At 40.9% G+C, this 24,715-nt stretch overlaps 1 protein-coding gene across 21 annotated transcripts in view; it reads right to left on the bottom strand.

The window, feature by feature from the left end:
- The window catches only part of APBB2 (amyloid beta precursor protein binding family B member 2), a 368,065-nt gene that overhangs the window by 290,641 nt on the left and 52,709 nt on the right, over positions 1-24,715 (bottom strand). For all 21 annotated transcript variants that reach the window (XM_081591655.1, XM_081591664.1, XM_081591485.1 and 18 more), the window contains one exon: positions 3,196-3,351. The gene's annotated coding sequence lies outside the window, so the exon portion shown is untranslated. The remainder of the gene's footprint in view (positions 1-3,195; positions 3,352-24,715) is intronic.

Here is a 24,715-nt window from a genome sequence, read left to right as displayed (position 1 = left end):
CAGTTTTCATTTAGTAAAATAATCGTTTTATAAAATTTATCTTTCTTTGTGTAAAGACTCAATTCATATAATCATTAATGAAAACAGTTTAAATTCTTGAAATAATATACCAAACATGTAAATCTTTCAGTCAGTAATCATTGGTAATGATTAAGACAGACATAATCTTAGCTGCCTCCTGAGAAACCTGTTTGCAGGCCATTAAGCAACAGTTTGAACCAGACATAGAACAATGGACTGGTTCAAAATTGGGAAAGGAGTACGTCAAGGCTGTATATTGTCACCCTGCTTATTTAACTTATATGCAGAGTACATGTTGCCAAATGCCAGACTGGATGAATCATAAGCTGAAATCAAGAATGCCAGGAGAAATATCAACAACCTCAGATATACAGATGATACCACTCTAAACTCAGAAAGTGAAGAGGAACTAAAGAGCCTCTTGATGAGGGTGAAAGAGGAAAGTGAAAAAGCTGAGTAAAAACTCAACATTCAAAAAACTAAGATCATGGCATCTGGTCCCATCACTTCATGGTAAATAGATGGGGAAACAAAGGAAATAGTGACAGGTTTTATATTCTTCGGCTCCAAAATCATTGTGGATGGTGTTGACTGCAGCCACGAAGTTAAAAGACACTTGCCCCTTGGAAGAAAAGCTATGACAGACCTAAACAGCATATTTAAAAGCAGAGACATTACTTTGCCGACAGAGGTTTGTAGAGTCAAAGTTATGATTTTTCCAGTAGTCATGTATGGATGTGAGTCGGACCAAAAAAGAAGGCTGAGTACCAAAGAATTGATCCTTTTGAATTGTGGTGTTGGAGAAGACTCTTCAGAGTCCCCTGGACAGCAAGGAGATCAAAACAGTCTATCTTAAAGGAAATCAACCCTGAATATTCACTAGAAGGACTGATGCAGAAGCTTCAATACTCTGGCCACCTGATGCGAAGAGCTGACTCATTGGAAAAGACCTGATGCTGGGAAAGATTGAGGGCAAGAGGAGAAAGGAGTGGCAGAAGATGAGATGCTTGGATGGCATCACTGACTCAACGGACATGAGTTTGAGCAAACTCTGGGAGATAATGAAGGACAAGGAAGCCTGGCGTGCTGCAGTCCATGGGGTCATAAAGAGCTGGGCACAACCTAGAGACTGAATAACAACAAGAACAGGGCAAAGAGTATGGAAACTCCACTTTCTGCTCAACTTTTCTGAAACCTGAAACAGCTTCCTCCAAACAAAGACTATTAATTTTTTTAAGTCAAATAAGGTCAATTATGAAAAACACAAAGTAATAATCAAAAAGCCCAACCTTGAGAAGAGGAAATAAATCAGTAAAGTTCATGACGCATTTGGAGTTCTGCTTACACCAGAAAGCCAACTTGTGTTTTTGGTGAGAAAAGCAGCTGTTCCCCTCTGGTGTTCACCTCTGGACAACTTTTTGATAACCTCTCATCTGGCTGCTCCCAAAACAATTGTGTTTACAGTCAATACCAAGATTCTACTACTGGTGAAACTCTGAAATTATCTTCCTTATCTGCAATTAACTATAGGCTCTGGAAAGCCTCCCTTTCTTTCAGACTCAAAAAAGCAAGTAATTGAATTAAATATAGTTCTAAATATGTGCCTGTTCCTCCTCTGTGAAATAACAGCTCTCTCTGCTAGTCTCTTCCCAAGCCAGCAGAATAATAATTCCGCATCTGTTTGACTCCCACAGGATTTTGCTCTTCCCTCTGGTGACACACTTTCAGTCTGTGGGTCAGCTAGCCTAACACCGATCTGATCTGGCCTATCACTGCAAGCCCCTGAGGTCAGGGGCTGTGCCATGGTCACTTCATGCGAAGACTTCACACTGAAAGGTATGGCAAATCAGGATGTTTTTGGATATAAGTGATTGACCCCTAATTCAAACTACCCAGCTAACCTTCTGGGAGAGTGAAACTGGAGTGGCTGGCTTTTGGGGCTGCTGGGTCTGGGGCCACCTGTGGTGGGCGTTATGTGTGCCTGTGTCCCCCTACCCCCATTCCCTTTCCTCCATCAATGTTGACTTCATTCTCAGAAAGGGTCTTCCTACGTGGTAGCAAAGAGAGTCACTAGCAGCTCCAGCTTAACAAACCCACAGATAGGAAAAAGCTCTCTGCAACAGTTTCATAATTCCATACCTCCACAATGGATCCTTGTGACCCTGACTAGCCAAGCTGATGTCACATGCCCACGACAATGGAGTCATCTCCTCCTCTGACTACCTGGGCTGAGAACAAAGCAAGGGTGACTGATGATGGCCCAGGGGAAATCCAGGTGATTTATTGAGAGGAGGAGGAAAGAGATGCTGGGTGGGCAAAGCCAACAGACACTCACTACTTCACAGGTTCTGAAGACCACTGGCTCATTCCCTTCTGCTTATTACATGTAATTCCCTTCTATTTATTATGTGTAACCGCTGAATACTGAATACAAAGTGTTTTCAGTGCCTGTCCCTGTATGATATTCTTTCTCAGAATGAATTCTTTCCCACCTTACTGCCACATGTGAGGCGGGTTATGCAGTTTCCTTCCCCTGCTTCACCATGAGGCTATGTTGCATTTAGTTACATTCCTATTGTTTTCAGGACCTTTCTTCTCCTTTGTCCTGGGTATCTTAACACCAAGTGCACACATTGTTGAAAACGAGTGTGTTGCTAGCTTTTGTTTGGAGAGAGATTTAGGAGTAAGTAAAAACTTGCCAAGCAAGCCAAAGGAACACACACAGAAGTACCCCGCCTCCCCCCAAATGTGGCAGGTCTCCACAATCCACCCTTCCTAGTGCAGAAACACACATGAGGGCAAGTCTCTGAGAGTATCGGGACAAGTTCAGGCTTTCTCCTCAAAACAAAGCCAAGATCACAGAGTAATTATGGGTGACCTCTGGTTGTGGTTTGTTGTACATTTGCTAAGCTTAAGACCTTCCTCTCTTAAGACCAAGTGAGAGAGAGGACGAGACAGAGGAGAGGGGAAAGGCAAAGAAAGAAAGGAGGATAACCATACACCGCATACAGAAGTTTGTCAGGCTGTCTGCCATTTGTACGATGGCCAGGAATCCCTCAAGTAACTGGGAATGATTATTTAGGATTGTCTCAGAAACACTGCATGAAATGAACAAAACTACCTTCCCCATGTGATCCAATCCACTTTACCCAGCCTCTCTGATCTTATACCAACCTGATCTTGCTTACGTTGTCGTCTGTCTCAGGCTTTCACAGGAGCTTTCTTTTATGGATTTTCCATCCAGCAAACATTTCTGTTCCCCGGCTGGGCAGATCCAACCACAGCATGCTTGGCTACGGACGGCAGCAGCTCACCCACAACAGCTCCAACCTGGAGGGGGGGAGGCCGGAATCCATTAGAGGAATTCACAGTCACACACACTCTCTCTCTCAGGACTGCATGTCTGGCAGGAGAACCCCCAGCATCGTCCAAACGTTTAAAATCATTAATGAACAGAGACAACAGTTTATAAGGTCTTCTAAAGACACCTGACAAGTTTGGGCTATACTGAGGGGGAGGATTGAAGTGTTTAATTATTACTAAAAAGGTTTGGCCAAACGCTTATGCTCTGTTTGTGGAAAATCTAAAAGCCAGATGTTTTAATTAACCACAGAAAACACGAGCTACAACTAAAATTTCATGAACATACTGATCTGCCCTGTGGAAAACCACAGGAATGTTCTGGCAAGGCTCGGACTGAATTCTTGGGACACAGAAGGCTGGGATCATTCCCCTTAGGAACCCGAACAGAAAATTAACTTGCTCAATATGTTTTAAAAAAGTAAAATGAAACCCAGATTTAATCTCAGTCAAATACAAACACATTTCAGGACTTCAAAGGGTACCACCAAAAGACACAGAAGGGAAAGGTCACAAAAAATTCCAGTGTGGTTCAGGATTTAGAATGTATTTTCAATGCAAAGTGAATAGTGTAGCAGAAAAGTTCACAAGCTAAACAACCCAAAGGAGAAACTAATCATCTTTCATTCCCTAATAGAGGAAAATGATGTATGAAAACCAGTATTCAAGTGAATCATAAATATTATCAAATGCATAATATGTTCAGGCAAAAGGAATCACTTAACTATCCTACTTCAGGCCAAACCTGTAGCCTGGCCCACACTAGCTACTATGCTTCAGCTTGAAGAATCAAGGCATCCAGAAAAACTGCTAAAATAACTCAGGCTCACTGAACTTAGAAACAGAAAAATGAGGGAATCTTATAAAAGCAATTAGTGAACAATTAAGAACAGATTAAAAAGTCTTTGTTAGTTATAGTAATAGTTATGACAGCATCAATATACGTCAAATATTGATTCAAGAGAGAACGAAACATATGTTCTTTTCAAACATTAGGTCCACAATTCTATTTCTGTAAGTCACAGACCCTGACACAAGTGTGCCAAGCATAATATTACATTAATCTCCATCTTCATTTGAAACCTCTGTGGCAAAAATAATTTCAAAAGGAACACAGCAGGAAAAAAGCAAGATATCAAGTTATGTATCTGTGGTATAATCCCAGTTTTGTTCTAGAAATTGAGTGTATATAATCTAAAGATTTCAAAGCATGAACAATAATGGCTATTTCGGGATCATGGAATTAGACATATTTGTGTTTACATCTTAGTGTTTTTCCAAGTTTTCTACAATTAATATGTATCATTTTTAGAATTAGAATATTTTTAAATAAGGTTTTTATTATTAAACAGTATGAGAATGCAAATCAGAAATGGAATACCAATATATTAGCCTCATTTGTGGGATTCCTCTTATCTAAAGAATAAGAGCTAAAATTAAAAAGACTTCATTTATCTGAACTCTGTAATTCTTCATTTAGAAGTTCAAAACCCAAGTGTCCAATAACACCCCCAGAGCTGAACAATTACTTTTCTAGGAGCAAGAAATTTTTACTCATTTTGCAAACCTGTCACAAAGAAACAAGAACATAGCTATTCCTCTCCCTTAAATAATGCATCTAAATTTCTCTATCACTAGCCATGCTATACAACTGTCACTTAATTAAAAAATGTCCTGATGTTACTTAAGATTTCACAGGAGCAGAGCCCTTAGTAAACACTGTCACACACCATTTCTGATATTCCTGGCATCTCAGAAAACAGAAAACACAATGGTGGAATCTTAAGGGAATGGCAACCCACTCCAGTATTCTTGCCTGGGGAATTCCATGGTCAGAGGAGCCTGGTGGGCTACAGTCCGTAGGGTCACGAAGAGTCGGACACGACTGAGCAACTAACACTTTCATTAGTGAAAGCACTGGGGTACCTGGCAGTCCATCATTCTAAGAAGCCAACGTCCTCAGTTTACAAATGAGGACAGTGTGGCCCAGAGAGGTCAAATGTCTCTTCCAAGGCCCCACAGCTAGGGGGGCAGGGGTAAGTCCAGATCAGCGGCTGCACTGTGACCAAGTGCTCTACCCACCACTACAACATCTCAGCACATACTCCACCACAGGTTAAATTCATATTAGCAAAACGAGTAGAACAAGACAAGAAATGTATTCCATCAAAAATGAAATGCATGCAGGAAAAGAAAAGCAGAGACTCAAAGCTGGGCTAAACTAGATGAGGCTCTGCCCATAGCCCATTCTGCAAGAGAAACAATGGCTGCAGTATGAGCGGGCAGCAGGCGCCTTGAACAGAAACCGCCTGTCATGCCAAAAGCTTTCTGGTCCTAGTACTTGTCCTGCTGATGACAGCACGGCTCCACTGCTTGAAGCAGGACAAGAGGTTTTCAACAAGAGAAAACAACACTGGCACCTGTGAGCCACCTGTGCGTGAAACAAGAGACGCGTGCTCAACCCACTGTTGGAGGTCAACGATCTACTAAATGATCAGACATCAAGTCTGAGCCTCCTCCTTCCAAACGACTCAAGTTTTAGGGGAGAGATATTACTGATTTCAAAAATTAAGAAACAAAGTGGGGATCATTTTGTAAAGTACAGAAACAGCAAATCTTTATGTTGTGTACCTAGGACTAACAGTGTTGTAGATCCATTATACTTTAATAAGACACTGAAAAGAAAGAAAGGAAGGAACAGGAAGGAAAGGAAAGAAGAGGGTCACCAATAACTAAAATAAAATAATCCTAACGCTTCATCTCTTATGGCAGATACAAGCATGGGGGTAAGCAGGACTTTTCCTCATTTCCTCTAAGTGACTTATACGAACACTGCTCCTCTTCACTTCTTTCTCAACATTTACCTATAGCATCCACACCACACCAGTCAGAAACCTATGAGTCCCACAGATGTGAACAGACTGATGAGTAAGGGAGAGGAGAGGACAGATGGCAGTGACGAACTCAGAAATGCTCCCTGAAAAGCCTTCATTGAGTTCCCTCCCGTCACCCCGTGCCTACTGTGCAGCAGGACCACAAAGGCAGGAACTGTGAAGCCGCTAAAAAAAGCTGCATCCAAGGACGATGTGAGCCGGCTTTGTAAGCGCCGGGACCAACACAATGGCCCCGTCCCGCCTCATCGCAGGAGTCAGGAGCCCGAAAAAACGCGTATTTTTTCCACCCCAAAATGCTCCTTCCCCACCATCTATTTCCATGGCTGGCTGCTGCTGCTGCTGCTGCTAAGTCGTGTCAGTCGTGTCCGACTCTGTGCGACCCCATAGACGGCAGCCCACCAGGTTCCTCTGTCCCTGGGATTCTCCAGGCAAGAATACTGGAGTGGGTTGCCATTTGGACCCTGGAGGAAAGACAATATTGACAGTCAGGTACCTGAAAAAATGCGTATTTTTTCCACCTCAAACTGCTCCTTCCCCACTATCTATTTCCATGGCTGGACCCTGGAGGAAAGACAATATTGACAGTTTATTCATTCCCTTCTGTGCCTCTGCTCTGATGCTAAAGGTTAATATCCACAGAGGGCAAAAGGAATCAGATTCTTGTTGCTATTTCACAATGAAATCAAAGCTTGGTAATGAGTGTTGTTCTAGGAACTCTTGAAAAGTCATTTGTAAGGTAATGACAGTAAGTTTAAATTTAGCAGTCTGGTAGAATGAATTCTGACCTCCTAATCAAATTTGGCACAATCTTGCTGAAATCACAAAATTATCTTTCTCAATGAGAGACTAAACAGAAATTAGATCAGATTCATTGATTTTGAAATCCTTTCTTACTGGGAACCTTGACTGTATGCTACTTGGTTCTTTACCTTCACTCAATGTCTTTGGCAAAATGTGCCCCTAGATACTAACACTATCTGAGAATCTTAAATGTATGGTCAGCATTTTTTCCTGAGCCTGATTCCAGAAATATTAGCCAAGCCAATTCAATACTTCTGAAATTTCTCTCCCAAAATGATCAGGAGGACCAGGCAAGAATATGTCAGAGAACATTCCTTTCGTGGTGTGGGGAATTTTATTTTAAAAACTTAGATTGAGAGTATTGATAACTTCACATCTTAAAACACTTGGGAGAGGAGAGTATAAGTTATTTGAAATAATGAGGGCTGTGTTTTAAATGTCACATCACCAGCAACTGAAATCTATTATAAATAAGCAAAACTGGCACCCAATGAAGTCTGTGGAGACATGACAATTTTGAAAAGGTTTCATGTAGTAACATCCCATCATGCTCTCAAGTACAGAGGGTTGCAACAGTTTGGAAGGGGTGGGATTTATGCTTTCTAATGTTCTAAAAACTGTTCTTCAGAAGCAAAATTGGTTCAAAATTGGAAAAGGAGTACAAACGACAAGTCTGAATATTGTCACCCTACTTATTTAACTTATATGAAGAGTACATCATGAAAATGCTGGGATGGATGAACCACAAGTTGTTATCAAGACTGCCAGGAGAAATATCAACAGCATCAGATATGCAGATGATACCACTCTAATGGCAGAAAGAGGAACTAAAGAGCCTGTTGATGAAGGTGAAAGAAAAGAGTGAAGGACATGGCTTGAAACTCAATATTCAAAAAACTAAGATCACAGCATCCAGTCCCATCACCAGGTGGCAAATAGATGGGGAAAAAAATGGAAACAATGGCAGATTTTATTTTCTTGGGCTCCAAAGTCACTGGGGACAATGACTGCAGCCATGAAATTACAAGACACTTGCTCCTTGGAAGAAAAGCTATGACCAACCTAGACAATGTATTAAAAGGCAGGAAGATCACTTTGATGATAAAGGTCTATCTAGTGAAAGCTTTGATTTTTCCAGTAGTCATGTATGGATGTGAGAATTGGACCATAAAGAAGGCTGAGCGAGGAAGAATTGATGCTTTTGAACTGTAGTGTTGGAAAAGACTCTTGAGAGTCCCTTGGACTGCAGGGAGATCAAACCAATCAATCCTAAAGGAAATCAACCCTGAATATTCACTGGAAGGACTGATACTGAAGCTCCAATACTTTGGCCACCTGATGCAAAGAGCCGACTCATTGGAAAAGACTGATGCTGTGAAAGACTGAGGGCAGGAGGAGAAGGGGGTGACAGAGGATGAGATGGTTGGATGGCATTATCGATTAATGGTCATGAGTTTGAGCAAATTCTGGGAGATACTGAAGGACAGAGAGCCTGGTGTGCTGCAGTCCATGGGGTCAGACAGCGTTGGACACGACTTGGTGACTGAACAACAACAAAAGCTGTTCTGGGAAAAAGAGATGAAGAAATCAACAGATGTAGAGGTTGTGGTCCCAACTCTGCTACTTATGACCCGAGGTTTTCGGATAACTAACATACACTCTTTACATTTTGTTTCATCATCTGTAATACTGGGATGATACTACTGGCCAGTTTCATGGGACTCTCAACCAACGAAACCAAATACAAAGGTATTACATAAGTTTTTAAAGTACTGTGTATTAATTCAACAAATATTTACTAAGAAACTACAAAGCTGCTGGATACAGCACTGCAGAGTCAACCACAAACAGGAGACCCAGCCCCTTCCTACAAGGACCTAAGTGATAGGATGCAGTAAAATCTGTAAGAGGCACAGGGAGTTATGGGACATGCAGGCAGCTTCTAATCCAAATACCAGAAAAACGTGACATATTGTTACCTTCACAAGCTCTTGAGGAAGTTTCTCAAGAGCTTGCAAAGGTGGCAGCAGATGCAGTTTTTAGTTCAGGTTAATTGTTAGTTCATTCTTAGTATTTTTACTCAACACTCACAACATGCCAGGCACTATTCTAGGGACTGGAGATCTAGCACTGAACAAAATTTCTGCCCTAATTTAGCTGATACTCCTCATCCACATGAAACCTAAGAAACAGGAACTAAACAGATTTAAGCAGCAAGGATGCTTCTGCTGCGATATAATGATTTCTTTTTCCACCAAAATAGCCACACACGAAAGTTAAAAGGAATATTCTAATTGATCTAAATACAGCAAACATTTTATTTCTTAAATCTCCAGGCTACATTTTACAACATACCAAATAACTGCCACCATATGAAAGGCACTCTTGGGTCTGAGGGATTACAATTTGTGTCTTTTGAAGTGGAGAACACTCTCCATACCTCCCCCCTCCCCCACCCAAGGAAAATGAACATATGCTGGAATCCATCCGAACACAACCTCAGTTTTAACAAGGGAAATATCAGTTATTTTAGAATCATTTCCTGTAGTCGTATTTTTAAAGGATTAAAAAAAGTTGAATTCTATTTTTTTTAGAAACTAAACTGAACATGCCAAACGTCTGCCTTCACAAAAGTTTCCTTTAAAAATCTATTTAAGGGGAGGGGAGGGCATGAGAACTAGGCTGTCCAGAAGATAGTTAACCCAACAGTCTAAACATTCAAAACGGGATGGAGGTGGGGCAGATGAGGAAAGGAGAAGAAAGAGAAAGGGAAGGAAGGTACAGGAGTGAAAAGTTACACAATGATCTCTAGGATTAAAAACCTGAAGAGTTCACATGGTCAACAAATACCAAGAGCCAATGTTCAAAATACAGTATAGCAAAGAATAGGTTTAAAAAAAAAAAAAAAAAAAAACACCAAAATGCTACTCAGCCCAAGAGCAAGGGTTCCTAAATTTGGGGGTTCCTATCAAAAAATACAAAGTCCAAAGCCCTGGTGTGTGGATGATGTACTAGGTCTGTAGAAATGTCTACGGATCTTCACTTTTCTAACTGGCCCCAAACCATGCTGATTCACAACAGTCGCACAGCTGGGAACCACTGACTTGCTGTATTTCCTTGCTGAAAAAGTTCTGGAACGTTTTTATTATACTAATGGATAATTCTTTTGCTAAGTGCTTTCCACTAATCTTTCATCCTGAAGTAGGAACTATTATTATGCCTATTTTTTTAAATGGGGGAAATTTGAGGCATGAAGATGTCAAATGACTTGACTGATGTTACACAGCTTTTAAATCAAGAACCTTTTGGCCAAGTCCTATCTGCCCCGTATTTTCTTAGCACTCTGGTCTGGTGAACTTTAGCAAACTAAATCTGCTTCCCACTCTCTAGTCTAAGGTTGTCATATAACTAATCATCTTATTAATATACTACAGGCATTAACACAGAACTTAAATCCCCAAATTCAGTACTAAACTGTGTAATCTGAGAGAGTGCTGGGGAAATCATATACAAAGCGTGGTCTATTCAGAGCAGTAGGGAGGTACCTGGCTAGGTCTGTAGTTACTTTATTAATAACCTTCCATTCCATCTTAAGATCAGTAAAAGAATGCTTATGATCTTAAGGAACATATGCTCCTTCACCAACACTAGACTTTTTCCTAGAAAAAAACTGGACACAGCAAAGTCGGGCTCATTAGGAATTACTGCCAAGAGTTTCACATCTTCTCAACAATTTCATGCTTTTTTTGGTGTTATTCCATCTGCCTAGACTGCCTCACCCTACTACTCTGATGTGCCAGCTATTTGTCCCTTGAGGCCCAGCCCAAATATTACCTCCTTCAGAAAGCCTTCTCAGATGCTCTGGCAGAAATAATAACATTGAAAATTTGTGATTTTCAATGCTTCTCCTATCGTATAGGACAGGCTGATGCTTATTCAGGAATACATATGCCTTATCTTAACAGAGTCCTCGCAGCATCTCACCCCTTCACCCTTTGTTCTCAGGTGGCCTGAGCTCTTTCTGGTTCTTCCCCATCTTTCCGAATGTTCTTTCTTGGGCTCCTTTCTATATGACCACTAGAGTATTAAAAATGGTGTTCACAAAGGCTTCTCCTGACTCTCCTCACAACTTCACACAAACTTTCTGGGTGACTTCAACCAGCTACCAGGATAGTCTGATGACTCCCATTCACCCATCCAATAAAATCATCCATTCATTCATCAAACACTTATTGAGGCATACTCTATGCCAAGTATGCACCAGACATTCTCTCCAGGTCAGACCTCTCACTTGACTATTCTCTGTCTAACCCATTAGGATCACAACTCCTGGTTCACTTATGCTCTTGCTCCCTACTGCATCCATTCTAAGAGGCACATTTCTTCCAATTTCACAGAAGTAACAGTGATATGCGTCTTACAAAAGAAGGCACATTTCTTCCAATTTCACAGAGGTAACAGTGATATGTGTCTTACAAGAGAGGCACATTTCTTCCAATTTCACAGAGGTAACAGTGATATGTATCTCACAAAAAATGGCATCTTAAACACTTTTGGCAATGTTTTCTTAAATCTTATACACACACCAAAACAGTGGCTCTTATAACAGTGGCATCTTAAAGTCTATGAACCCCAGAGACTTGTCCAAGAGAACTTTCTTTGATGATGGAAATGTGTCATATTTGTGTTATCCAATACAGTAGTCACTAGCCACATGTGCCTTGAAATGTGACTAGTATGACCAAGGCACTGAATTTTTATTTTTATTTAATTTTAATGAGATGTATCTACATGTTTACCAATTTCCTTATCATTCCTTTTTGCATCTCAGACTTTCCTTCTGGAATCACTTTCTTCTTCATGAAGTACATCCTTTAAGTTTCTTAGTAAAATCTGCCACAGTAAGTTTTAATTTTTTGCAAAGTATATTTTGCCTTTTTCTTGAATGACAGTTTTGCTGACATACAATCAATAGGATTTTCTTTTAGCATTCTGAAATATTTTTCCAGCATCCATACTGCTGTTGAGAAGTCAGCTGTCAGTCTATTATTCCCTTGATAAACAATCTATCTTTCCTATCTGGGTATTCTTAAGATCACCTTCCTTATTTTGGCATATTTAAGTTTCCTTATGTCTATATATGAATTTCTATTTATTTATCCTTATTGGTATATGCTGTGTTTCCCTTATCAGTCTAGAAATTACTTGGATATAAGGAACACTGGTCATTTATGTACTTCATGAACTCTCTCTGGAAATTATTTGTACCCTAGATTTTCAAATATTACTTCCTTCTATTTTGTCTGTTATCTCTCTGCAAATCTGAACTGATCTCATCGTGGCTTTTATATCCTTCAACTACACCTTTATGTTTTTCTTCTTATTTCTAAGTTACATTCTGGTTAATATCTTCACATCTTTTTTCTAGTTCATTAATTGCTTCTCTATTTGTTCCTAATCTAATTTATTGAGTTTTTAACAGTTATAATGTTTTCCCTTACATTTTGTTCTTATTCCTTTTTTCCCAAATCTGCCTGGTCAAAATTTTTTCAACAAAAACAGAACACCTACATGTATATTGCTCTTTGTACACACCCCTCTCCACCACCACACTGAGATATAACTGACAAACATTGTATTAATTTAAGGTATACAACAATATTTGATATATGTGTATATTCCAAAATGACCACCATAATCAGTTTCATTAACATCAATTACCTCACATTGTTACAGATTTTTTCCTCAAAATGAGAACTTTGAAGATGTACTTTCATATCAACTTTCAAATACATAGTTTGGTTAATTATACTCACCATGCTATACATTATCTACCTAGAATTTATGTTTTTTGTCATTGGAATTGGTATCTTAACCACCTTCACCCACTTCCTCCATCCGACCTCTGACAATTAATTTGTTTCTAAGGGTTTGGCGTTTGTTGGCTTTTTTTTTTTCTTTTTAGATTCCACATATAAGTGAGCTCTTTCTTTGATTTATTCCCTTAGCATAATGTCTTCATGTTGCTGTAAATGGAAGAATTTCCTTCATTTTTATGGCTGAATAATATGCCTGATCATTTTTTTTAAATTGAAGTATAGTTGATTTACAATATTGTGCTAGTTTCTGATATACAGCAAAGTGATTGAGTTATACATATACACATATATTCTGTTTTTCAGTTCCTTTCCATAATTGTTTTTACATGATACTGAATATAGTTAGCTGTGTTATACAGTAAATCCTTATTGTTTATTTTATATACATTAGTGTGCATTTCATACTCCCAATTTATCCTTCTCCCACTCCCACTTCTCCAAACCTAGTCAATTTTTATCTCACGCTCTTTGCACTTATTGGTAATTATATTTTATTCCTTAAAGTATTTCAAAATGGTTATTTTATATTCTGTACCAGATAATTTCAATATCTAAAGGCTTCAGGTTAAAGTCTATTCTTGTTTCTGATGACTCTGGCCCCTGGCAGTTTGTTTTCTAGAAGAGTTAGCTATCTTTGATCCTGAACTCTTATTTGGTTGATACTGGTCAGGAGAATCCTAAGGTCTAAAGTAGGGATGTCTTCCTCCAGAAAGATTTTTATTTGGTTCTGCCAAAAGCCCATAGGCACTATCTACCTGGGCCACTTTAGATTCTTTTACAGGTCCTAATGGGATACAGGCTCTTCTAACATTACCACTCACCGAAGGCTTAGTCTTCAACCCCGATGGTGAAGGCAACTGCCTTTTGTGTTTGTTTACACAGAAAGCTCCCAGCTTGGGTTTTACCTTACTAATTGGTGGTTGGTTGAGACTCTGGAGTTGTCTTAGTTTCCATGATCCCAAAAGTACATTAAAAATGTTTTATCCAGATTACAATGCTTTAGTCGGGAGATGTGATTTCTAGCCACACTGCTAGAAACCTAAGCCTCAAACTGATCATCTTCTCTCAAAGCCCACTTTTCCTTCATTTCCACACTTTGCTGAATGACATCATTCTCTCTCACGCAGATCTGAAAGTCAGTATAGCAGGGACCAGTGACCCCAGTCTTTCCTCCACTAGCCCAATAAAATGAGGCACCAAGTCCCAACTTCTGGCTTGATCAAAAATGGGTCTGCTTTTATGTTTCTAATCATCAGAGCACCTAGTAGCATAAATTTAATCATGAAGGACAAGGAAACAAATTTAGTGAAGCTAAATTAAAACCAAAACCATACATTCCATCCATATTAAGGTGCTTTATATGAGGGAAGGTCTGAATTCAGGGAAGTGGAAGGAGAAATGAACTGGGACTTTGGCTGACAGTACCATGATCACATTACCAATGAGAGGTTTAATGTTAGTCAAAAAAATTATCCGCCATGATAAATTAATGTTAATTTGAATGTTATTGATTTTGCTTAAATTTATAAATATGTCATTGTTTTATAGTTATATAAGAGCTGGAAGCATAAGGAGTTTATACCTAGTTTTATGTTCAGGCATATTTAAGCTACTTCATAATAAAAATATTTATGTCAGTACTGGGAATTTGTGAGTGATTTTTTCTTTTAAATGAAGAGGTCCATAAATTACTGAGATTTAAGGAACACTGGTCTTTATACACTTCACCACCTTTGATATATTCATCATTCTCTCCATAAATGAATAGAGGAGTGGAATACAACAGCATGAGCAAGAAATCATTTACTAAACTACAATTTCTTCCCCTAAGTCTCCAGCTGTTTGAAACAGCTCAATACTGATGAATCTTTTAAGGCAGCACGCTTGGTTTCTTTCCTCCAACAGCGGCAGTTTCTAACAGATAAGAAATATGCTTCTAATATGCAAACACACTGCTCAGTCCACTTCCTACCACCACCCATTTTATACTGGACTGTATAAAATGGCACAAACGTACCTGGCAACAGTAAAGCAAATGTGTCAAATGCACTGTGTCAAACAGAGGCTAGTCCTCGCCTCAAGGAAGTCCCTTTCCCGGTTGGGTTTCGATAACCGGGAATTGGGCTGAGTACAGCACTGTTGTTCTGAATGAGAACAAGAAACTCCCACTCATTCCTTTTTAACTTCTATATTCTTTATGGATTGATGGACTGTAGTTCCTTCAATCTCCAAATATTTCACTTTAAAAGTCCCCCTACTGAGAAAAACACTCCCTCTCCCCAACATACTGGCGCATGTGTCAACACCTTGTATTTCTCTTCTCACAGAGCTTGACTCAGTCAGAACAAGGAGGTCACAGCAATCCGTTATCGGACAGAGGAGCACACCAGAGTCCAGAATGGTGAAAGGCTTACCCAGGGACACACAGCTGACGGGCAGTGACCAGAACCTGGTTCTATCCAGTCTTGCCACCAAGATCCAAGTCTGTGCATCCGTCATCTGATTCATTTTAAATCATAAGTAGTTTGAACTAGAACTTCACATTGATGCCTCTGGTCATCATTAAACTTTTTTTTAAGTCAAGTAATTTGATATTTTACTAGTAATAATTCAAGGACATTAACAGTGTATGAAATAGCTCATATTTCAACAAAGTTCTAATGAAAGTTGCTCGAATTCTGAATTCTAATTCCAGGATTCTTATTTAAAAGCGGCTGCTTTCGTTTCTTATTTTTAATCAGAGTATATTAACTTGGTGGTGGTGGGGGGGTGAGATTACCTTTTTATTCGAAGAGAAAAATGCAACATTATACTGATATTTTAAAAATATCAGTGATCACATGAAACTCTAATTCAGCAGTTCTCAAGTTCAGATCTGGGGTGGGGCAGAAGAACATGCATTCTAAACAAGAAGTATTATATTGCTGATGGTCTGAAAGGGAAACACTGATCTATTCAATTTTTTTTTTTTTTAATTAAAACTAATGTTGTGGAGATTCCTCAAAAAACTGGAAATAGAACTGCCATATGACCCAGCAATCCCACTGCTGGGCATACACACTGAGGAAACCAGACTTGAAAGAGACACGTGTACCCCAATGTTCATCGCAGCACTGTTTATAATAGCCAGGACATGGAAGCAGCCTAGATGCCCATCAGCACATGAATGGATAAGGAAGCTGTGGTACATATACACAATGGAATATTACTCAGCCATTAAAAAGAATACATTCGAATCAGTTCTAATGAGGTGGATGAAACTGGAGCCTATTATACAGAGTGAAGTAAGCCAGAAAGAAAAACACCAATACAGTATACTAACACATATATATGGTATTTAGTCAATCGGTAAAGATAACCCTGTATGTGAGACATCAAAAGAGACACAGATAAATAGAACAGTACTATGGACTCTATGGGAGAGGGCAAGGGTGGGATGATATGGGAGAATGGCATGGAAGCATGTAAATTATCATATGTGAAATGAATCGCCAGTCCAGGTTCAATGCATGATACAGGGTGCTCAGGGCTGGTGCACCGGGATGACCCGGAGGGATGGGATGGGGAGGGAGGTGGAAGGGGGGCTCTGGAAGGGGAAAACATGTACACCCATGGTGGATTCATGTCAATGTATGGCAAAACAAATACAATGTTGTAAAGTTAAAAAACAGAACATAAACTAATTAAAAAAAAAAAAACACTAATGTTGGTAGTACTTCTACTTAGTCAAGAAAGTAAGACAAAGAAAAGGAGGAGGAGAAAGGAAGAAGAGTGAGAGAGAACACAAAAACATACTACACAGCCAGACACACACACAGACATGGTGTTACCCTTCAAGCATGTGGGAAATAGGCTTTCATGGAGTAACATTCCTAAACTCTGACCTAATCAGTTATGTTGAGAGTGGCTGCTAAGAACTTAAAAAACCAACTCAAAGCATAAGTGGTGCTATTACCCAAAGAATAGGTGAAATCACAGACCAGTATAGGGTTTGGCAGATTTCAGACCCCCAGGAAATATTTGTTTAATTAAGAAGCAACTTCAGCTCTAGCTGGAAATCTATTTAACCACAGAAGTGAAATCATAATTAATATAATCATATCTAATTTTCCCCCTGTTTGTTTCCTCAGGGCATCTGTAATGGCTGACGTGGAAATGGAATCATAAGTATTATTATAAAAATAACATTTGATGGAAAGCTTATCCTATATTTTCATAGCTCATACACTGATAGATGCGGCTCTCTTAATTCTTCTCAGGCTTTTTCAGAGAAATCTGAACTATTAAAATTACACACATTATGAGAATTCCCTGGTAGTCCAATGGTTAAGACTCCATGCTTCCAATGCAGGGGTGCAGGTTTGATTCCTGGTTGGGGAACTAAGATCCTGCATGTTGTGTGATACAGCCAAAAAAAAAAAAAAAAAAACTATATACACTATCCACTTTAAACCAAGTAATACTGGCAAGTAAAATCTATTAGAAAGGACAAGTGGGAGAAGACAAAAGGGGAGTAACAGGAATACAATTAATTGAGGAAAATTCAAGAGTAAGTCAGGAATTAAACGTAGCTAAGAATACAAATGCTTCTTCATCCAGATTCTATGTAATTTTACAAAAGGGGGGAAAGAAATCCCCAAAAGACACTGTTCTGAAGGAAATTACCAGAGCTCCTGAGGACACTGAATATCCCTGTGCTGTCTAAATCCATCACCTGTCCAGCTTCACCCATCCATCCACCCATTCATTCATTCCTTTTTCCTCTTTTCATTTCACGATAACATTTAGCAGTGTTAATTTTGTTCACTTTATCCAAAAGCAAATCCTGATGTTATATTAGGAAAGAAAACTTTCATCTGCAGGTTAATGTCCACTGTGAAGCTGAGTGCACAGTTTTAGGAAAGTTCACAGGCTTTGGAGTCTTGAGAGAAATGGGTTCCAGTCCTGACTGCATCACTCATTATCTGTGTGACCTGGAGACTGGTTCATCATTTAACTTTCTGAGTCTGATCACTCCTCTATAAAATGGGGGACATAACATCTGGGCTTCCCAGGAGGTGCAGTGTTAAAGAATCTGCCTGCCGACACAGGAGACGCGGGTTTGATCCCTGGCTTGGGAAGATCCCCTGGAGAAGGAAATGGCAACTCAATCCAGTATTCTTGCCTGGAGAATCCCATGCACAGAGGAGCCTGGCAGCCTACAGTCCACAGGGGTTGCAAAGAGTCAGATACAACCGAGCATACACGTAACATCTACCTCCTGGATAGCACTGGGTGAGGACCAGTGTCCTAAATGACCATTCCTGGCACACAGCAAGTGCCTGTTTCTATTGTTCTTTCACACCTGCTGCATTTGTCTGAGGGCTCCACAATTTTCTGTCTGGGCAGGTCAGTCTTAAGGGAGTATTCTCCAAACTATCAAGCACTCAGTTCCAGACTGAAAGAGCTCCCACACGAAAGCCCTTCTCGAACAACCATCCAACACCAGGCTTGTTAAAGCCGAGAGACTGCAGGCCCTTGGGAACTATGTTCTGCTTTCCCCAAGTACAGGAGAAGTACAGGCTTCTCCTCAGGCTTTCTCAAAGGACCTGGCATCTTCAAAGGGCGCTTAGGAGAGCATTTTAGCTATAGTGAAAGAAGCCAAAGCAATGACCGCCAAAATTTTCACCCCTGGAGCAAGCTAACCCTTATTGAATAACAAGTGGCAGAGTGGAAGGAACAAATACGCGGGGTGGGCTTGTAAACATGTTCTGCTGCCCTCATCCCTACCTACCAGGACACACAAGGGCTCCAGTGTATGAGTCCTCTTGAAACCTGAAGCCAGCCAGGACATATCAAGAAATCAAAGTGTCAGTAAAGAAGGAAACGGCTGGTTCTGACCAAATTTCCCCAGCCCTTCGATAAGAGCTATATGCTCTGAAGCCCATTCCCAAGGCAATTCTATCTGGAGGAAGAGGGACAAGGGCACTGACTCCAAGGCCAGGTGGCCAGGGCTCAAAACCTGGCTCCGTCCCAGCCTCACCGTGTGACCATGGACACGTCATGCCAGAAGGACATAGTAACAGCACAGAACTCGTAGGGCTGCTGTGAGAACTGGGAGGATAAAGAGTCACTCCAGTTTGTCTCAAGCTGTGGCTCAAAGCCAGGTCGGCATCAGGAGCACCTAGGAAGCTTTTCCAAAAGGTATGTGTCTGGACAGTAGGTCTGGTTTAGAGCCCAGAATGTGTATTCTGACAAAACCATGTCACTCTCAGGCCGACCTGGAGGTGAGACACACTGGCTGAGATCAAGTCCCAACTCTACCAGACCAGCCTTTCTTGGCAGGGCAGCACTGGTTCGGGGTGCTTCAAGGCTACCACTGCCCACAAAAATGCCTCTACACCCTGAGTGCTGCTGCCTGAAATTCCTTTAGCAGGAGCTTTCCATTGCACAACTCCAAGACACATTCTAAATCAGGAAAGGAACCAACATTGGGTAGGCACCTACAGTGTGTCCTTTCTGAGTCCTGCTCCTCAAGATCATCTCGTGGCACAGCTCCCATAACAGGGGGAGAAAGCTAAGGGGCAGAGAGCTTTCATAGCAGAGCCGAGAAGGCTCTGCAGTAAAGCGGGTAGGTCTGCCCATGGCACCACACTGCCACCTGGCCTACTGCCTGCTCTCAGGAGGCCTGGACATGGTTCTAAATCAAGGACAGTGAAAGCGGACTGAAGGAGGAGCTCCAGACACACAGCCCAGCCCATCCCTAGGTCTTCTCAGGTGGTACTGAACCCAGACTAAGCTGAAGTATAAGGATATAGAAAGGAGTCCTCCACTTAGATCTCAACTCTTCCTCGAGGAAAGGATTTTAGATAAATCTCAAACTCATCAAGCCTTCATGCTACATCTATATGATAGAAATGTTTGAGCCTTAACTCTCTACCTCTCTATCTCTCTCCCTCTTTTTTCTAAGCAAAGGGAAAGGAATAGATGCATTAATGAAAATAAAGAAAATGACCTGATCTTGACTGTGTGGATCACAATAAACTGTGGAAAATTCTGAAAGAGATGGGAATACCAGACCATCTGACCTGTCTCTTGAGAAACCTGTATGCAGGTCAGGAAGCAACAGTTCGAACTGGATATGGAACAACAGACTAGTTCCAAATAGGAAAAGGAGTACGTCAAGGCTGTATATTGTCACCCTGCTTACTTGAGAGTCCCTTGGACTGCAAGGAGATCCAATCAATCCATCCTAAAAGAGATCAATCCTGGGTGTTCATTGGAAGGTCTGATGTTGAAGCTGAAACTCCAATACTTTGGCCACCTCATGTGAAGGGTTGACTCATTGGAAAAGACCCTGATGCTGGGTAGGATTGGGGGCGGGAGGAGGAGGGGACGACAGAGGATGAGATGGTTGGATGGCATCACCGACTTGATGGACATGGGTTTGGGTAGACTCCAGGAGTTGGTGATGGACAGAGAGGCCTGGCGTGCTGCAATTCATGGGGTCGCAAAGAGTCGGACATGACTGAGCGACTGAACTGAACTGAACCTCAAAAAAATTACTATACTGTGAAGCTCAATAAGATCACAATATCCACAGTAATACTAGCTGGTATTTATTATATCTAATCAGTACCAAGAATACATCATCTCCCAACAACCTCTAGAGATTTCCATTTTTCAAATGATAAAACTGAGGTAGGAGAAGGTAAAAATAACTTGTCCAAAGACCCATTGTTTGTGAATGGAAATTCAAACCAGGGTAAAATCTAGCCTTCTCAACTCTTAAGTCTAGTATGTTATTTTCTCTATGGACTAGCTATGTCATCTGTCAGGTTTTATAGAGACATTACTTCTCTTGTCATTAGGAAATTCCATGAGCTGTTAAGTGCCTCAACACTGCAGAAAAAGCAAAGGGATATGAATAATCTATAACTTGGAATCTCATCCCGGGAATAAACAAGAGAAGCTTGTAAACCTATTTTCAGCTTAATGAACACAAAATAAATAGAAGCATCCAAAGAAAATGAAGGCAATCAAGAAATAACATTAAGGAGGAAAGCAACAGGCTTAAGGGCAAAAAAAAAAAAAAAAAAGACAGGATGCTGCTTTGTGCTTTGTGGGTGCTGGAAAACAATGTTATTTATTGGGAAACATCAAGGATGAAAAACAAAGATGGGGATGTGATTCAGACAGCCGCAAGGCAGTGATCCAGGGCCCAGGCCAAGGTGGCTGTAAGGAAGCGGCAGGGGCCTCCCAGGTGCTGCTGGCCTTGATTGAGAGGACAAGGGTCTGAGATCACCAGGCCTTAGAAAGGAAGTGACAGAATCCCTGCTGCTTAAGCAATTAGTCCGCACGCCTGAGAACACCACACTTCCTCTGATCTCCCTGCCCTGTGAGTGCTAGGGCATTGCCAGACTTCCTTCTCAAGACAGGGGATTTTTAAAAAAATACTAGATAGATCAGAGAGACAGGGAGAATTTCTCTTTCCCCACCACCACCCAGTCATCAATGAGGAACCAAAGGAGACTTGAGGAAGCTGAACACAGCCACTGAAATAACCAGCAGCCAGGAGAGTGGATTCCAAAGGTGGCTCCATTAACACCCCATCTCTGCCCTCTCAGCCGAATTCCTCAGCAGCTCAGCCCATGAGCAGTCAAGTGATGGGTAGGGCAGATAGGATAACCTCTGAGAGGCCGGTTCTGATCACTAGCTCCCTTCCTATGTCCCATAGGCTGCAGTGAGCTCGCCAATGTGCTTCTACCATTGGAGACAGAGAGAAAAGGAAGAATCTGAGTATAACGAATATACTTAAGCCTCAACGAACCTATGAGAATTAGAAATACAAAATATAAGCAGAACTACTGGTGGCTCAGTCAGTAAAGAATCTAACTGCAATGCAGGAGAGGTAGACTTGAACCCCGGTTCGAGAAGATCCCCTAGAATCTCCTGGAAAAGGGAATGACAACCTACTCCAGTATTCTAGCCTGGAGAATTCCATGGATGGAGGAGCTTGGCAGGCTACAGTCCACTGGGTCACAAAAAGTCAGACATGACTGAGCAACTAACACTTACCCCTGGAGCCAATGAAAGTATCCACCATTTATTGAGCCATTATTATGGGCTAGGCACCACTCAAAACACACATTAAGACTGACTCATTTAATTCTAACAACCCTCTGAGGAAGGGAGGTTAAGTCACTTGTCCAGGGTACACAGAGCCTGAGCTCATCTTAATCACTATATAGGCAGCATCAACTTCATAGATAAGACTTCTCAGCTAACGACAGAATGTTGCTTTGTTCTTTCTTTGCCTGAAGTTCTATCAACTCAAATTGACAATACCTATTACAGAATGCTGCCAGCTTCCCTGAAGAAAAGGAGATGACAAGTCTAGAAGTAGGATCTGGTAAATATACAGCTTGAGTGAAACCAAGCATGCCCTTCATAAACACAGCTCCTTGATGCCAGACTCCTGAGTGCAGGCTCCAAGTCTCTATCAAAAGAGCAGCATTCCAGGTGACCAGTGGCCATGAGGACCCATCCAGTGAACTCACTAACTCAGGAAAGTCTGTAAAGCCCAGAAGTGTTGAATGTGTGACTCCAGGTCATATGGGTTCTCAGAGAGCAAGCCAGGGCTAGAACCTGAGCCTCCCAAATGCCAGCTTCATGTCCTTTCAATTCTTTAAAAACAAGCTTCATGTCTTATTCTTTATCTCATACCTTTTATTATGGAAACTTTCAAACACATAAAAAGTAGAAAGAATGAATGAACCTCTGCACCCATGATCCACCTTCAACAATTATCAACTCATGCCCAATCTAGTTTGCTCTTCATACCCACACACTCCCTTCCCCTCCACCATGCTCACCAATTCCAGGCTGTCTGAAGGTAAATCCTGAGCACCACATCCTTTCATCAACAAATATTTCAGTGTGTATCTCTAACAAGTAAGGATACTCTAAAGCATAAACACACTAACATCGTGTCTATAAAAATTAACCATAATTTCTTAACACCAGTTATCTGATCATTGCTCAAATTTCCCCAATTGTATTATGTTTTTTACTGTTTGTTTGAATCAGAATGCAAATAAAGTGTACACACTGCAACTGGTTGATACATTTCGTAAGTTCTATTCATCTCTGTCTCTTTTTTAACAATCTATTCACTGAAGAAACCAGGTCAATTGTCCTGTAGATTTTCCCATAGTCTGGATTTTGCTCAGCTTTCTTTTTATCTCCCCACAATACTCTGCACTATACCTTGTACAAAGGGAATATGCCTGGGCTCACCCACAGGCATTTGAATTTATTTTTATGTTGTCATTTGTTCCCTCCCTCCTTCTCCCTGTTTTAAAACAGCAAATTCCATTTAATTGTTGATTCAGCGCAACAACTATCTACTGAGTGCCAGTAAGGCAAGGCTGATGGAAGACCAAGGTGAATAAGATGAGATCCTTATCTCTGAGAAGACACAGTTCAATGAGGGGGATAAAGGCCATCATGTTAATTCAAGGGGGACAGATGAGAACTATCTGAGAAGGGCCTAGAAGAAATTCAAGGATGTGGTGGGATCTAAGCTGGACTTTGCAAAAGATGGTTTGGGTCCATTTAGAACAAAAGACAATATGATGCAGAGGATAACCTGAGTGATGTTAGTAAGGTTGGAATGTTTCTGGCAAGATTTAAACAGACTGCAGTGCTGGTGGAGAAAACATTTTACAGGAAAAGAGTTTGGTAAGAAAAGTTTCTGAATATCTGCTAGGGATCTGAGAATCATCAAATGAGGGGAGTGGCTCTAGATCCCTATTAGACAGGATTAGCATCAGCACTGAGTATGTATGATAGGCCAGAGTGCAGGGTGGGTTCCAATAATCCAGTTAACAGGGCCCTGAACTAGGTCAATTAGTGTCTGTGTATTAGTCCCTCTGTTGTGTCCGACTCTTTGTGACCCCATGGTCTGTAGCCCACCAGGCTCCTTTGTCCATGGAATTCTCCAGGCAAGAATACTGGAGTGAGTTGCCACTCCCTTCTTCAGGGGTCTTCTTGACTCAGGTATCAAACCCTGGGCAGATTCATTACTGTCTGAGCTACCAGGGAAACCCAAACTAGGCCAATCAAAAAGAAAAGGAAGTGACATGATTTGTCACTTGAATACCCAGGGCCATAAGGCAGGAAAAGCGGAAGATATGAAAGACTGATTTGAGAAAACAGAAACAATGTTCTTGACTATCTCCATAACACTTCAAGTAACATGCTTTCATAGCTTTGTAGGGCTTCCCTGGTGGCTCAGACGGTAAAGAATCCGCCTGCAAAGTGGGAGACTTGGCTCAATTCCTGGGTCAGGAATATCCCCTGGAGAAGGAAATGGCAACCCACTCCAGTATTCTTGCCTGGAGAATCCCCACAGACAGAGGAGCCTGGCGGGCTACAGTCCACGGGGTCGTAAAGAGTCAGACACAACTGAGCGACTAAGCACACACACATAGCTTTGTATTAACATTCACATCAATATAAACATTCTTTAACGTTTCAAAAACAATGATCATGGAAGGAAGAAAAGTAACTGTAAAGATAAGTCCTAAAGGCCTCTATACTTATTTTATCAAGGGATAAAAACTGTTCAAATCACAACCTCAATGTCCGAATTCTCAAGCAATTTGAATGCACACACAAATTATCAACAGTACTTCAGGGTCATGAATTTCCAAGGTGGACACAGGGCACAAAAGAAGCCTCCTTTGATTTAGAGACAATTTCAAAACACATAAGCTC

The sequence above is a fragment of the Giraffa tippelskirchi genome, chromosome 1 (genome assembly GCF_054371585.1).
Source record: "Giraffa tippelskirchi isolate mGirTip1 chromosome 1, T2T-mGirTip1v1.2.pri, whole genome shotgun sequence".
Lineage (NCBI taxonomy): Eukaryota > Metazoa > Chordata > Mammalia > Artiodactyla > Giraffidae > Giraffa > Giraffa tippelskirchi.
Note: the sequence above shows the minus strand (reverse complement) of the source record. Positions and strands in the feature narration are given on the sequence as shown.